This window comes from Heteronotia binoei, chromosome 2 (genome assembly GCF_032191835.1).
Source record: "Heteronotia binoei isolate CCM8104 ecotype False Entrance Well chromosome 2, APGP_CSIRO_Hbin_v1, whole genome shotgun sequence".
Lineage (NCBI taxonomy): Eukaryota > Metazoa > Chordata > Lepidosauria > Squamata > Gekkonidae > Heteronotia > Heteronotia binoei.
The window spans coordinates 192,814,284-192,829,426 of record NC_083224.1 but is presented as its reverse complement, the minus strand read 5'-3'; the positions used below and the strand labels follow the sequence as shown (position 1 = coordinate 192,829,426).

The 15,143-nt window shown below is 44.1% G+C and overlaps 1 protein-coding gene across 1 annotated transcript in view; it reads right to left on the bottom strand.

Annotated features, from left to right (window-relative positions):
- The window catches only part of DDA1 (DET1 and DDB1 associated 1), a 37,667-nt gene that overhangs the window by 8,702 nt on the left and 13,822 nt on the right, over nucleotides 1–15,143 (bottom strand). The gene's annotated exons all lie outside the window — the stretch shown is intronic.

Below are 15,143 nucleotides of genomic sequence, written 5' to 3'. Positions count from 1 at the left end.
TATATCCTGTCTGTCTATCTATCTACTTTATATCCTGTCTGTCTATCTATCTACTTTATATCCTGTCTGTCTATCTATCTACTTTATATCCTGTCTGTCTATCTATCTACTTTATATCCTGTCTATCTATCTACTTTATATCCTGTCTGTCTATCAGCTTTATATCCCGTCCTCCCCTAATGGGCTCAGGGCGGCTAACAACAGTTAAAAAACATTTAACAATTAACAAAGATAGCATTTTTAAAAAACCCAGAATATATAATAAATATAAGAACAAATGAGTTCATCATCCCTGGGCTAGGATTTCAGAGAGGTGGCTGGATACAGCCTGCCTCTGCCTCCCACTCCCGGTATTCCAAGGAGGTTTCCCTTCCAAGAACCTGCCAGGATCGACCCTACTGAACTTTCAGGACCTGACAAGAGCAAACTTGCCTAGGCAAGTTTAATTTATTTTATTATTAATCCAGGTCAGGGTCACAAGTAACCAATCGCGAGTACTTGGAAGTAAAGCTCCTCCAAATACAGCAGAGAGGGGGACAAAACTTAAGCAACTGAGCAAGCAGTTTGGGGTTTGGGGTTTTTAGGAGGTATACCACTGTCTTGACAAATCAAGTTCAAATGCCCTACTCTTATTCTTGTTAGGGCCTCCATTCCTGCTAATTTTTTCCATCACTATTGAGCCACTTGTGAGTGTGATGCCGGTTTAAAGTTTTTGGAGAATTTATATTCCCATATAATTATCAAAAACAGTAGTTAAGCAGTGGGGAACGCACTGGAAGTTTTGCCGTGTTTTTTTTTGAGCGGGAACGTCTTCTTTAAGAATTCACGGAGCACCCTATGCTGGAAGAGTTTTAGTCGAAGAAGGACCTTCTAAAGTCAACTGCCTGCACACTGGGACTCCTTGTTTGGAAGAGTATTCATGAATTTTGCAATTCTTTTGTCAATTTTGCTTATTTGTTCATGCACACCATTTGTGCAACCTGCTATTTAAATGCACACCATTTGTACACACACGCCTATTTTCCCCCCTCACTATTTTGCCTAAACAGCAGCTTCTGGTGGCACAAAGACCACAGGCATGCACAGTCAAACTGTCCTGAGGGTGTTCACCCCAGAAGAGAGGGCTCCAGCCGGGAACAACATCACCAAACAGCTACAGGATGCAAGGTAATTCAAAGCACTCAACAGTACAACATCCCTCTGAGGCAGGCCTGTGCTGGGTGAAGAAGATATTGGATTTATATCCCGCCCTATAGGCTGAAAAGAGCCCCGTGGCGCAGAGTGTTAAAGCTGCAGTACTGCAGTCCTAAGCTCTGCTCAAGACCTGAGTTCGATCCCCGGCAGAAGCTGGGTTTTCAGGTAGCTGGCCTGAGGTTGACTCAGCCTTCCATCCTTCCGAGGTCGGTCAAAGGAGTCCCCCGCTTGCTGGGGGGGAAGTGGAGATGACTGGGGAGGGCAATGGCAAACCACCCCGTAAAAAGGCCTGCCGTGAAAACGTGAAAGCAACGTCACCCCAGAGTCGGAAATGACTGGTGCTTGCACAGGGGACCTTTCCTTTCCCTGTACTCTGAATCTTAAAGTCTCAGAGCGATCACGATCTCCTTTACCTCCCCACCCCCCCACAACAGACAGCCTGTGAGCAATATTCCCTCTAAGCTTCAGAGTCTTGTGAACAAAAATTCTACTTTGTAAGCTACTGGCATTAAAGTTGTGAGCTACTGCATAAATTATTGGGCTTTGCGGTCATCCTTCCTGAGCTAAGACAAAAAGGTGTGAGCTGGAGGCGAAAAATCTGTGAGCTAGCTCACACTAACTCAGCTTAGAGGGAAGACTGGCTGTGAGGTAGGTGGGGCTGAGAGAGCTCTCCCAGAAGCTACCCTTTCAAGGACAACTCTGCCAGAGCTATGGCTCACCCAAGGCCATTCCAGCAGGTGCAAGTGGAAGAGTGGGGAATCAAACCTGGTTTTCCCAGATAAGAGTCCGCACACTTAACCACTACACCAAACTGGATGGGAGTCTAGGTTTCCACTTACTGCCTGGTGTTTAAACGTTTGTGTTGTGTAGGATATATATTTGTAAATTGTATTTAGTACTATTTGTAAAAACAGGCAGTTTAGAAAATTCACACTGCAAATCTTTTAGCAGCTCGCCCCACCCCTGCCTATTTCTAAATTAAGAATCTATCTGCCAATCATACGAGAGTTTTTGCTCAGCACCTCTCACAATGGAATAAAAAGTTAAGTAATTATGACTTCATGCAAATGAGAGGCCATTTCTGACATCCCCTGGAGACTATCCTATGAGTCTGCAGAAGAGAGGGCCTTGAGGATGCGTCAGCCATCAAAAGCACCAGGCGGGTAAAGGAAGTTACAAGAAGATGCAGCCAGAGAGCACCCAACAGATCAAGACTCCCTTTGGCTGAAACCTTCCTGTGTAGCAGGGGGACCCAGACTTGCTTAACGTAACAGCCATGCAGAATAATGGCAGATACTTGAAAGCTGCCAGACACAAACGTCAGATGTTTGAGAGAAGGGAGGGAGGGAGGGAGGGAGGGAGGGAGGAAGGAAGGAAGGAAGGAAGGAAGGAAGGAAGGAAGGAAGGAAGGGAGGGAGGGAGGGAGGGAGGGAGGGAGGGAGGGAGGAGGTGGGAGGAAGGAAGGAGGTGGGAGGAAGGAAGGAAGGAAGGAAGGAAGGAAGGAAGGAAGGAAGGAAGGAAGGAAGGAAGGAAGGAAGGAAGGAAGGAAGGAAGGAAGGAAGGAAGGAAGGAAGGAAGGAAGGAAGGAAGGAGGCAGGGAGGGAAGGAGGCAGGGAAGGAAGGGAGGGGGTGGAAGGAAGAAAGAAAGGAAGAAAGGAAGAAAGGAAGGAAGAAAGAAAGAAAGAAAGAAAGAAAGAAAGAAAAGAAAAGAAAGAAAGAAAGAAAGAAAGAAAGAAGGAAAGAAGGAAAGAAGGAAAGAAGGAAAGAAGGAAAGAAGGAAAGAAGGAAAGAAAGAAAGAAAGAAAGAAAGAAAAGAAAGAAAGAAGAAAAGAAAGAAAGAAAGAAGAAAGAAAGAAAGAAAATGTGGGGGGAGGGAGGGAAGGGAAGGGAGGAAGGAAGATGTGGAGGGAAGTGGAGGGAGGGAGGGAGGGAGGGAGGAAGGAAGGAAGGAAGGAAGGAAGGAAGGAAGGAAGGAAGGAAGGAAGGAAGGAAGGAAGGAAGGAAGGAAGGAAGGAAGGAAGGAAGGAAAGGGGCAGGGACGGTGCTCAGTGGTAGAGCATCTGCTGGGAAGCAGAAGGTCCCAGGTTCAATCCCTGGCATCTCCAAAAAAGGGTCCAGGCAAAATAGGTGTGAAAAACCTCAGCTTGAGACCCTGGAGAAGACAATACTGACTTTGATGGACCAAAGGGGGTTTGATTCAGTAGAAGGCAGCTTCATATGTTCATATAAAAGAAAGAAAGAAGGAAGGAAGGAGGGAGGGAGGAAGGAGGGGGAGGGAGGGAGAGGTGGAAATAAACAACTTTAGCTTTAAATGCATTCTCCAAGCCACTGGCTGGCTTGACAAAATTATTTAAAGAGAACTGCCTTCTCCAAGCCAGCTGACAGGGCAGTGGGGGCTTCAAGAGCCACACAATTTGTGTGAAAGAGCCACATGTGGCTCTTGAGCTGCAGTTTGGCCACCCCTGCTGTGTAGGAAGCTCGGGACCCCAAACTCAAAAGCAGCTGTAGAGAAGCCCAGAAAACAAGCTCCCCCCCCCATGACCACTCCCTGATTGTCATCTTTCAGTCAGCAAGCAGTCCCCACATCCTCCGAAGCCTCTTCTCCAGCATGCTTGTGGCCTACCCAACTAAAGCTGTGTCCCACACACCCCAGAGAGAGCCAGTCTGGTGTAGTGGGTAAGCGTGCAGACTCTTATCTGGGAGAACTGGGTTTGATTCCCCACTCCTCCACTTGCAGATGCTGGAATGGCGGTTCAGCCACAGCTCTTGCAGAGTTGTTGTGGAAAGGGCAGCTTCTTGAAGAGCTCTCTCAGCTGCACCTGCCTCACAGGTAGGGAAAGGAGATTGCAGGCCGCTTGGGGACTCTGTCCTTGAAAGGGCAGCTTCTGGGAGAGCTCTCTCAGTCCCACCCATCTCACAGGGTGACTGTTGTGGGGAAGGAAGGGAAAGGAGATTGTAGGCCGCTCTGAGATTCAGAGTATAGAATGGGATATAAATCCAACATCATCTTCTTCTTATAAGCATTTCCAATCTCTAACACCGACAAAAGCAACATTCTCACTAGGTCACTTCAAAGCCCCCATCTATCCCTTAAGTTCACGTGCATTCCATTCCCCCTCTGCGAGTTAGAAAGAAGCCCCCTAAAAGATACTCGCTGGCTCCTTTCCTTGCAGGAGTTCTGCATTTATACAGCACCTACCCCCCCTCCAAATAAACAGGCCATGCTGACATCTCCCCTACCCCCCCACCAGCCATCAGGAGATCCCCCCCCCCAACCACAGAGGCCAGCACCTGTCACAGCTCCAAACGGGAGAGATGGTGGCTCAGTGGTAGAGCATCTGCTTGGTGAGCAGAAGGTCCCAGGTTCAATCCCCACCATCTCCAACTAAAAAGATTCCAGGCAAGTAGGCATGAAAAACCTCAGCTTGAGACCTTGGACAGCTGCTGCCAGTCTGAGTAGACAAGACTGACTTTGATGGACTGAGAGTCTGATTCAGTATAAGGCAGCTTCATATGCAGGGGAGAGACTGTGGTTCAGTGGCAGAGCATCTGCTTGGGAAGCAGAAGGTCCCAGGTTCAATCCCTGGCATCTCCAACTAAAAAGGGTCCAGGCAAGTAGGTGTGAAAAACTTTAGCTTGAGACCCTGGAGAGCCGCTGCCAGTCTGAGTAGATAAGACTGACTTTAGGGACAGATGGTGGCTCAGTGGTAGAGCATCTGCTTGGGAAGCAGAAGGTCCCAGGTTCAATCCCTGGCATCTCCAACTAAAAAGGATCCAGGCAAGCAGGCATAAAAACCTCAGCTTGAGACCCTGGAGAGCCGCTGCCAGTCTGAATAGACGACTGACTTTGATGGACCCAGGGGGGGTTGATTCAGTAGAAAGGAGCTTCATATGTCCGTATATATGGGGAGTGACAGTGGCTCAGGGGTAGAGCATCTGCTTGGTGAGCAGAAGGTCCCAGGTTCAATCCCCGGCATCTCCAACTAAAAAGGGTCCAGGCAAGTAGGCATGAAAAACCTCCACTTGAGACCCTGGAGAGCTGCTGCCAGTCTGAATAGACAAGACTGACTTTGAGGGACCGGGGGGGGGGGGGGGGGTCTGATTCAGTAGAAAGCAGCTTCATATGTTCATATGCGCAGGGGAGGGATGGTGGCTCAGTGGCAGAGCATCTGCTTGGGAAGCAGAAGGTCCCAGGTTCAATCCCCGGCATCTCCAACTTAAAAGGGTCCAGGCAAGTAGGCGTGAAAAACCTCAGCTGGGGACCCTGGAGTAGGCAAGACTGACTTTGATGGACTGAGAGGGGGGGGGGGGGGTCTGATTCAGTAGAAGGCAGTTTCATACGTTCATATGTCCAACAAGCCTCCCCCCTGCAAGCCTCCCTCTACAAAGCCCATGGGGTGCCCCTTGATCTGCCCTAAGCAGAGTCCGGGAGGGAGGGCGAGGTGGAAATAAAGCAACTTTAAATGCATTAACTCCCTCCCTAGCCCCCCCCAGCACAACTACAGAGACCCCCAACAGTCTCGAGGGGCCCCCCAGGCCTCCTGGTTGAGCCTCAGGGCTTAGCACGGACCCCTCCCCGTCCTGCACGACCCCACCCCCAATAGCAGCGCCAGGCCCCGCCCCTCCCCGCCAGGCCCCACCCCCTGAAGGCCAAGCCTCCCCACGCAGCCCCGCCACAGGGGGGAGAAAGAGGGGCGCCCACCTACCATCTTCCCCACCCGGAGCCGCCGCCGCCTCCTTCTCCTCAACTACTTCGCATCCCCTCCCCCTCGCTGCCCCCTCCCCGTTGGTCTGGCGGCCGGGCTGCGCCCCCTCCGGCCTCTCATTGGCCTACGGATGGAGGAAGCGCGCTTTCTATTGGCCAAGGAGGCCGCCGCTCCAATAAATGCTCCAATCGGCCTTCGGTCAGGCTGCGACGGAACTGGAAAAGGCAGGGCGGAGAGAACGGAAAAGGAAGCGCAGAAGGGGAGGGCAGGGGCGAGACTTCCGCTGGGGCATCACGGGAAGTGTAGTTCCTACCCTCGTTCTTTCCCCTTGTTCAGCCGCACAGTCGAGTCCGACTCTTTGCATGAACCAAGTCACGCCAGGCCCTGCTGCCTTCCACCATCCTCCAAAGTCTGCTCAAATTCGTGTTAGTTGCATCAGTAACAGAATGTAGGGGGAGGCGTTTGTGAGTTTCCTGCATTGTGTAGGGGGTTGGACTAGATGACCCTTGAGGTCCCTTCCAACTCTACGACTCTATGTTTCTATCTCCTCTTTTGCTGTCCCTTTCTTCTTTTGCCTTCTGTCTTTCCCAGCATCAGGGTCTTCTCCAGGGAGTGCTCCCTTCTCATTGGGTGGCCAAAGGATTTGAGCTTCAGCTTCAGCATCTGACCTTCCAGGGAACAGTCTGGGTTGATTTCCCTTAGGACTGACTGATTGGATCTTCTTGCAGTCCAAGGGACTCTCAAGAGTCTTCTCCAGCACCGCAGCTCGAAAGCATCTATTCTTCTGCACTCGGCCTTCCCTATGGTCCAGCTCTCACAGCCATACATGACTACTGGGAATACCATCGCTTTGACTATACGGACTTTTGTTGGCAGGGTGATGTCTCTACTTTTTATTATACTGCCCAGGTTCGCCATAGCTGTCCTCCCAAGGAGCAAACGTCTTTTAATTTCATGGCTACGGTCACCATCTGCAGTGATCTTGGATCCCAGAAATGTGAAGTCTGTCACTACTTCCATGTCTTCCCCTTCTATTTGTCAAGGTGTGATGGGGCCAGATGCCATGATCTTAGTTTTTTTGATGTTGAGTTTCAAGCCTACTTTTGTGCTCTCCTCTTTCACCCTCAACAAGATGTTCTTTAGGTCCTCCTCACTTTCTGCCATTAGAGTGGTGTCATCTGCATATCTGAGGTTGTTGATGTTTTTTCCGGCAATCTTAATTCCGGCTTGTACTTCATCCAGGCCAGCATTCCGCATGATGTACTCTGCATATAAATTAAATAAGCAGGGTGACAATATACATCCTTGTCGAACTCCTTTTCCTATTTTAAACCAATCAGTTATTCCATATCCTGTTCTGTCAGTTGCTTCTTTACTCTTATACAGGTTTCTCAGGAGACATGTGAGGTGGTCTGGTACTCCCATCTCTTTAAGGACTTGCCACAGTTTGTTGTGATCCACACAATCAAAAGCTTTAGCATAGTCAATGAAGCAGAAATAGACATTTTTCTGATACTCCCATGCTTTCTCCATAATCCATCAAATGTTGGCAACTTGATCTCTAGTTCCTCTACCTCTCCGAAACCCAGCCTGAACTTCTGGTAGTTCCCGATCTATATACTGCTGAAGCCTAGCTTGTAGGATCTTTAACATGACCTTGCTGGCATGTGAAATGAGTGCAATGGTAGGATAGTTTGAACATTTCTTGGCATTACCCTTCTTTGGGATTGGAATATAAACCAATCTTTTCCAATCCTGTGGCCACTGTTGTTTTTTCCAAATTTGTTGACATAATGTGTGCATCACTCTAACAGGATCATCTTTTAGGACTTTGAATAGCTCAACTGGGATACCGTCATCTCCGCTCGCTTTGTTGTTAGTAATGCTTTCTAAAACCCATTTGACTTCACTCTCCAGGATGTCTGGCTCAAGGTCATCGATTTCACTGTCATGGTTGTCCGGGACATTGAGATTATTCCCCTTACCTGGCGACATTCAGGTTATTATTATTAGTAGTATTATTGCGAACGAAAGTATTATTATTATTATTATTGCGAACAAAAGAATAGGAAGGGGGAATGGCCTTTTATATTTATTTCATTATATTTTCCTAATGATACTGTTGCCACGGGCATGACGAGTATTTATTTGGTGTCTGATTCCCACCCACCCCCCCCCCCAGCTGGGCAGGGAGACTACCCACTGCATCTAGGGTTGCCAACTCCAGTTCAAGAAATATCTGGGGGTTTTGGGGGTGGAGCCATGAGATTTTGGGGTGGAACCAGGAAACTTTGGGGGTGGAGCCAGGAACAAGTTTGTGACAAGCACAAGTGAACTCCAAAGGGAGTTCTGACCATCACATTTAAAGGGACAGCACACCTTTTAAATGCCTTCCCTCCATTTGGAATAATGAAGGATAGGGGCACCTCCTTTGGGGGCTCATAGAATTGGACCTCATGGTCCAATCTTTTTGAAACTTGGAGGATGATTTGAGGAGAGGCACCAGATGCTATGCTGCAATGTTGGTGCCTCTACCTCAAAAGATAGCCACCCCAGAGCCCCAAATACCCAGGGATCAATTCTCTATTATACCCTATGGGAATCTGTCTCCATAGGGAATAATGGAGTGCCCAGCAGACATTTCCCTCCCCCCATTGATGACTTTGAAGCAGGGGGAGGCCCTCCAAACCAGGGGATCTCCTGCCCGCACCTGGGGATTGGCAAGAAAAAACACGCTGCGCAAAAGCATTACAAACAACCATGCTGTATCAATAAGTACATTTATATCGTCACAGTTTTAAATCAGTACAATTCGATGTCATTCAGCACTTTCAGTTACTTTCAAAGTCCAAAGGTCATAAACATAAATTGATATCCAATCTGGATGCTTTGAACTGAAAACAGAAGAAGGTACCAAGTCTTGTTGCTCTTGTATATTTCCCTGGAGAGCCGCTGCCAGTCTGAGTAGACAATACTGACTTTGATGGACCGAGGGTCTGATTCAGTAGAAGGCAGCTTCATATGTTCAGATGCAGGTAGTACCACGAAGCCACTTGAAATCCTTAAGGAAGCAATCCTCGTTCAACCGGTGCGGCGACACAAGACCGGCTATTATCGTGTTTCGTTTACCATTTCCACTGGCTGCATTAATGAACTAGGCACTGAGATCACCACAAAATCAATATAAATAATAATCAATACACATAAATCATATTATAACCTATACAATATCCAATGAATCTTACCCTGCACTTAAGCAACTGCTCTCAGACGCATTAGCTTGTCGATTTCATTTAACACGTAAAGGTATTACCTGCGTCTGGAAATATACAAGCGCAACAGGACTTGGTACCTTCTTCTATTTTCAGCTAAAGCGTCCAGATTGGATATTAATTTATGTTTATGAACTTTGAAAGTAACTGAAAGTGGTGAAAGATGTTGACTTGTATTGATTTAAAATTGTGAAGATATAAATGTCCTCAGATTCAGTGGGAGCTCACAGGAGCGCAGCTCCCGAACCTTTCTGAGAGTTCCTCCTCCTCCTCCTGAGAATTCCATCTCCTTGTCCACTCAATAGTAGGTGCAGCTGCATAACAATCCCCGGATGAGCTCCACCACCTATTTTTCTACAAAATGACCGCTGAATGTACTTATACAAGAGCCCCGTGGCACAGAGTGGTAAAGCTGCAGTATTGCAATCGAAGCCCTCTGCTCACGACCTGAGTTTGATTCCAGCGGAAGATGGGTTCAGGTAGCCGGCTCCAGGTGGACTCAGCCTTCCGTCCTTCCGAGGTCGGTAAAATGAGTCCCCAGCTTGCTGGGGAGAAAGTGTAGAGGTCTGGGGAAGGCAATGGCAAACCACCCCATAAAAAGTCTGCAGTGGGGGGGGGCGGAGCGTCGCCGGGTAATGGTGGACGCAAATTAACACAGCTCCTTTCCTTCCCTCCGAAATCCTGGCCCTATTGCTAAATCGCAGACTTTAAAAACAGCCCCAAATGGGAAAACCTTTAAAGAACAAAGCAAAGGCTAAGGAAACTCCAAAACTGAGAACGAAGAAGGCGACAGAGACGACCCAGTCGGTAAGGAAGTTTTTTCCCCTTAACTCCTCACCGGGGCGGGAAAACCAAGAGGCCTTAGCTATGGCAACAGGACAACTTTCCCCCGGGACTGAGCAGTTGCAGATGGACGAGGCTCCCTTAACAAAAAAAGACATTTTGCAGCTTAAAGAAGACATACATACCTTCTTTAAGGAATCTATGCAAAGCTGGCTAGCTCCAATAAACAAAAAACTTGAGGAGATGGAGAACGACATGGTAGTAACTGCCAAAATGGCCGAACACAATGCAGAAGCCTCACTTGCATTGCAAACAGAAATAAAGCAAATAAAAATTAAAGAAACAAGGCTGAATGCAAGAATTATAACGCTTGAAAACCGTTGGAGAGCCTATAATTTGAAGCTCAGAGGGATTAATGAGGGCGCGGAAGAAGAAATGGGTATTTTACCCTTTATTAATAAATGGCTGCTGAAGGTGCTGGGCTGAGAAAATAGCACAGCTCCTGAGATTGTAAAAGCCCTACGTCTGGGACCGCCTGCCTTAGCAAAGAAAGGAAGGCCAAGAGATATATTGGTCCAGTTCGCATTTCCCACAACGAGAGCTAGACTACTTCAGGAATCTAGGAAGAAAGATGCCTTGAGTCATGAGGGCCAAAGAGTACTAGTCTTATTAGACTTGCCACCAGAAGCCATAGAAAAAAGAAGGAACTTGAAATTCTTCGCAACAAAATTGTACACTGAGAACTTTCGATTCCGTTGGAGCCCTGTCTCTGACATTATAGTGTACAAAGGAGGGGCTCTACTAAAAGCATCAGATCTAAAAACGGGAAAACTGCTTTTAAAGAAACTGAACATTAAACTATCTCGAAGGGAAGAACAAGAACTACAAGCTCTTTCGCCAGACATAGAGGAAGAAGAAGAACAAACCCCTACTGACACATGAACTACTAATAAACTGACAATGCATATGAGAACAAGAAAAAAAGAAAAAAGAAGAAGATACAAGAAGAAGTTATTATACTGTGTAATATTTAAACTTTAAGTATGGTTATTAAGTTTTATAGTCAGAAACAGTAATTTCCAAAACCACTAGAGGGCAGTGTTAGTTAAGTAATTCAGATAGAACCTATGCAAGTATTTTAACTAGCATACTGTAGAGTGCAAGTCATGTTAAAGTGTAGTGTGCAGATATTGGGTATGTGTATTAGGTTCTATTGTTAGAAGAAGTAATGCAGTGCTAGTTAAGTAAATCAGATGGAACCTACGTATATTCTTTAACTAACATACTGTATAGTGAAAGTCAAGTTAAATATTATTTTATATGAATTTTAATTGGTTTAAATAGTAAGGGAGGGGGGAAAGTAATTTGAGTTAAAATTGAATGAGGGTACGATTATATGTAGATTTAATATGAAAAGGCATTTCTGATATGTTTAAATTGAAATGTGGAGTTTCACTCAGTCTGCTTATATCTTTACAGGAGGGAAGGGGGGAACGTTTACTTTGTATGGTTGCCTATGGAGAAAAGTTGTGACGTTTGAACAACGCCCCCGGATAGTGGTAATAGGTTTACTTTTACTTTTCAGATAAGAAAGCACTGTAACAGCTTTCTTTGCTCTGTTTGGTATTTGTAGGGGAGGAGTTTCTGAAAAGTTTCCCCTAATTAGGGAAGTTAGTTTAAAAAGTTGTTTTTTAAGATAAGTTTTGTTGTGTGAGCTCTTTTTATTTTCTATTTTTATTTATCTTTGTTAGTTAGATTGGAAGATGACACGCCCATATAAGCTCCTCAGTTGGAACTGTAGAGGTCTCAATAATATTGTAAAACGTAAGAGACTACTGAACACTATGCAAAGAGATAGAGCAAATATAGTATGCCTACAGGAGACGCATTTAAAAAACACAAATGGAAAACTATTGTCCACAAACTGGTTTAATCAAAGTTATTTGGCAGCAGGAACATCAAAATCTAGAGGAGTAGCAATTTTAATATCAAAATCAGTACCTTTCCATTGCCAAAAGGTAAAAGCAGACCCTAGAGGTCACTATATTTTTATTAGTGGAGAATTGGACGGCCAGCCACTAACAATAGCATCTTTGTATGCCCCAAATGTGAATCAAAAAGAGTTTTTGAAAACTACTTTACAACTATTGTCTGAATTTCAGAAAGGAGAAATAATAATTGGTGCCGACCTAAATTACATATTGGACCCTAAATTAGACAGAACATACAAAACGGGGAAAAAAATACTGAAACCAACAGGTATACAGAATATATTAGATACATTTAATTTGATGGACATATGGCGTGCATTAAACCCTGGAGTAAGGCAATATACTTATTACTCCACCGTTCACCAAATTCATACAAGAATTGATTATCTTCTAGTGAGCAAAAAGTTGGCTAACCAAATCCAAGAAGCAGATATAGGCCCCCGTACAATCTCAGATCACTCCTGGGTTACGGGATCATTTACCACTCAATCTGAAGACAAACAGGGATACCATTGGAAACTAAATAAATTATTGCTACAAGATGAACTGATTTGTAAAAAAATTTCAGCAGCGATAAAGGAATACTTTAAATTTAACACCACCAAGGATGTAACACAAAGCACATTGTGGGATGCTTTTAAAGCAGTTATTAGAGGGCAATTAATTGCAATAGCTTCCACTCATAAAAAGGAAAGACAATCACTAATACTAGACCTTACGAATAATATCAAACATATGGAACTGCAATATGCAAAAAAAGGAGGGAAAAAACTGTTAAGAACATTAGAACAGGAAAGAAAAAAATTGGAACTATTGGAAACATCTCAAATACAAAAGAACTTATTGATACTCAATCAAAAATATTTTACTAAAACACCTAAATCGATAAAACTACTTAAACAGAGGACCACACAAACGAGGGCCTCCCATCTTATCCATAATATGCGAAACCAACAGGGATCCCTAGTTACTAAGTCAAGTGATATAATTCAAGTTTTTCAGAAATTCTATCAAAAGTTATACGAATCAGAGAACCCAAAACCTGACAAAATTAAAGAATATCTTACTTCAATAAACTACAATGTTAAAATATCTTCGGAACATAAGGCATACTTAGAACAAGATATAACTCCCCTGGAAGTCTCTGAAACCTTAAAGCATATTAAAAACAATAAGGCTCCAGGCAGGGATGGTATACCTATAGAATTCTATAAGGCCTTTGAGCAAGAGCTGCTAGACCCTTTGGTTCACACCTGCAACTCGGTCATGTACAATGGAGAAATGCCTAACACGTGGTCCGAAGCAAGAATTACAGTAATCCCTAAACCTGGAAAAGACAAACAAAACCCAGCCTCTTTTAGACCTATCTCAGTTCTAAACAATGACTTTAAAATATTCTCTGCTCTGATGGCCAATAGATTGAATAATGTCATCACAGAATACATACATACTGACCAATCAGGTTTTATCCCCACAAGAACGTTAACGGATAATATCCGTAAAACAATGGACTTAATATTTTTGGGGAAACAAAGACAGGAAGAATCAGTTCTTTTGGCCATCGACGCAGAGAAGGCCTTCGATAGGGTGGAGGTCCCTTATTTAATTACTTTATTACAATACATGGGTTTTGGTCAGAAATTTTTAACTTCCATTAAAACTTTATATGCAAAACCTAAAGCACAAATCTATATTAATAACTATAGATCTGAGGACTTGGAGTTGCATAGGGGTACAAGACAGGGTTGTCCCCTGTCCCCTATACTATTCGCACTTTCTATAGAACCGCTGGCCTTTGCGGTACGTCAGGAGAAATCGATAACTGGCATATCAGTAGGAAACGAAGAGTATAAATTGAGTCTATTTGCCGATGACGCAGTTTTTTATGTTACAAACCCCCTCCAATCTATTTCATCACTATTAAATCATATCCAAATATTTAGTGGAATATCAGGTTTTAAGATAAATTATACAAAATCTGAATTATACCCTATCATAGTGTCTCCAAATACTAAATCAATTCTACTAAACGCCTTTCCGTTCAAATGGGTTCAAAAATCGATTCGGCACCTGGGTATACAAATACCATTAAATTTACAGGACCTCTATGCAGTCAACTACAAAGTAATGGATAGTACCATTAAACTACAATTGGAACAGTGGAGTAAATTAAATCTGACGTTGTTAGAAAAAATTGATATGATTAAGACCTTTGTTCTTCCTAAATATTTATTTCTATTTTATAACCTACCCTGTTATATTTCAACTAAGGATTTTGGAGAAAGACAAAAGTTTATTTCTAAATTTTTATGGTCAAACAAAAAACCAAGATTTCAATTTAAATTAATGACAAGACCAATAAAACAGGGAGGGCTAGGTCTACCTAATTTAGAAGCTTATTATTTAGCTGCGAATTTAAAAAACATATTAATGTATGCAATAAAGTACTGCGGAAAACCCTGGGTAAAAATTGAGGCATCATATCTAACAGATGACCATTTATGGGAAGCCATTTGGAACAACCCTAATGACAGACACTTTGCCGCAAATAATAACCCATACTTAGCTCTGACTTTAAAACTTTGGGATAAACACAAAAAAACTTTAATACCATCCACTTCGCCGATGGCAAGCTTTCTGGGTCAAGCATGGTTTAAACCAGGACGTGAACCAGGGGATTTTAAAATTTGGAGAGAGGCAGGAATATACCAGTTCCAAAATATTATTAAGAATGGACAAATGCTTACTAAAACACAATTGGAAACGCAATTTAAAATATCAATCCCATGGTTTCAGTACCAACAAATACATTTCATCTTACATAACCCCAGAATTGTAGAAGTGATAGACAGGCCGTTAACAACTTTTGAAGACCTGTTAAAAAAGAATACAGAACGAACTAAAACATTAACGTCGACTATATACAACTTAATTAATGCTAAGGACTGGTCTGATATTACAACCCAACAGAAAGCTTGGGAGAAAGACTGTGGTATATCCTTCTCCCTGGAACAATGGCAATCCATTTGGGAATCTCCACTTTACACCACCTATTCATTAAATGTGAAACTCCAAAACTACAAGCTGTTTGCAAGATGGTACTTGACACCTAAAAAGCTTTTTTTGGCTCACATAAAACCAACTCCAGATTGTTGGAAGGGCTGTAAGCAGGAAGGGTCGTTTTTACATTGTTGGTG